The sequence below is a fragment of the Aptenodytes forsteri genome, unplaced genomic scaffold (genome assembly GCF_000699145.1).
Source record: "Aptenodytes forsteri isolate BGI_AS27 unplaced genomic scaffold, ASM69914v1 Scaffold159, whole genome shotgun sequence".
In the NCBI taxonomy this organism is placed as follows: Eukaryota; Metazoa; Chordata; class Aves; order Sphenisciformes; family Spheniscidae; genus Aptenodytes; species Aptenodytes forsteri.
In genome coordinates this window covers 2,600,297-2,602,054 of record NW_008794747.1, presented here as the reverse complement: position 1 = coordinate 2,602,054, position 1,758 = coordinate 2,600,297, and positions in this window count along the sequence as shown.

The window sequence follows — 1,758 nt, the reverse complement described above, 5'->3', positions numbered from 1 at the left end:
AGGGGGGAGGGGGGTCACGCCTGAGCTGTGTTTGATTGGACCCACGACTCGAATCAGGTGAAGTAAAGTCGGAACCACCTGATCTCTATTTCCAAACGTTAAGGGGAAGAGGAGGTTGCTGCTTTGCTTGGAGAGCAAAGCAATTGCTAATTGATTATTATTATTCCACCCCCGCCGCCCCAACTCCTCACTGTGGCCCTAACCGGTCACCCCAGCATCACTCGTTATAATTGTACTGGGAAATGCAGAGAAGACGGTCACCCCAGCATCACTCGTTATAATTGTACTGGGAACTGCAGAGAAGAGGGACTGGGGAAGGGGCTTTAGACGAGGGGGAGCGCTGAGGCAGAGCTGGCAAGGGGCGAGCTGGCGGGGGGCTGAGGGCGAGCAGAGGGAGCAGCCGGGTGCAGGGGACACACACACACACAACCTGGGGGGGCCGAGGGCACCGGGCCCTGCCCAAGGGTATCCCAGAGCGAGCGGAGAATGGGCGACCCCGACGGAAAGCTTCGCCTCCTCCCACGCTGAGCTATAATCGGGGGAGCAGTCACAGCTCAGCGGTTATGGCACACAGGTTGGCTTCCCTAGTCTGGACCGTTTAAAAATACAATGTCTTTCTTTTAATAGCTCAGTTTGATCGGCTCCCGCTAGTTCACATGACAGGGTTTTCCTAAAATATCTTCTTCCACCAAGTTTTTTCCAGCTTAAAAATGCTGAATCCTGCTACCCAAATTAAACTCAGTGCAAAGCGAAAAAAAAAAAAAAAAAAGGAAGAAAGAAAGAAGTGAAAGAGGGCTGGCGGCTGCCTCCGGACTGCTAGCATTCCCCAAACCGGCATATGACACAACTGTAAGATTTCCAAGGCTTTTGGAGAGTTCAGCGAGAGAATCGTGTCCTCCACTGGCTGCAGCTTCCCCGCTGAGTTAAACTTTCCTGACGGAACCTTTCTCCATCTGGCTCCGGCTCCCAGCGCGTTGTGAGCGGCCGCGGAGGAGAAGGGGGATAAAAAAAAAAAAAAAAAAAAAAAAAAAAAAAAAAGGAAGAAAGAAAGAAGTGAAAGAGGGCTGGCGGCTGCCTCCGGACTGCTAGCATTCCCCAAACCGGCATATGACACAACTGTAAGATTTCCAAGGCTTTTGGAGAGTTCAGCGAGAGAATCGTGTCCTCCACTGGCTGCAGCTTCCCCGCTGAGTTAAACTTTCCTGACGGAACCTTTCTCCATCTGGCTCCGGCTCCCAGCGCGTTGTGAGCGGCCGCGGAGGAGAAGGGGGATGTAGTTCAAGTCTTATATAACTGTGCAAGCTGGATGCGGGGGCAGAGACTTTCCCTAGAAACGAGAGATTTTTTTATATATATATAGAGTTATTTTTAGCTTCCTTTTTCAAAGGAAGGCCAAATACCTCCGACTTTCCTTTGCTTTCTTATTTTGGTATCACTAAGGGATTTTATTTTTGGAGGTAAGGAGCTATTAATAGCTAATGTTTTTAGCTATTTATTCCCTCTTTAGGAGAATACTTCCTCTTCCTTTCAGGGGCACATTTCTGGACTGCATCCCTAACCCCCAACAGCAGACCCACCTCCCCACCGTGCCCATGGCACCCTTCGGGATTTGCCAAGAGGACGCCCGGCTTTTGCGGACAGGGGAGGGGGTGCATCTCCTGGCCCGGGCCCCGGCCCGCTCCCTGGCTCAGGGGGTAGGTTTGGAAACCGACGCCGTCCCGGTGAGCGGCGCAGCCCGTCCTCAACGCCGGGCTCCCA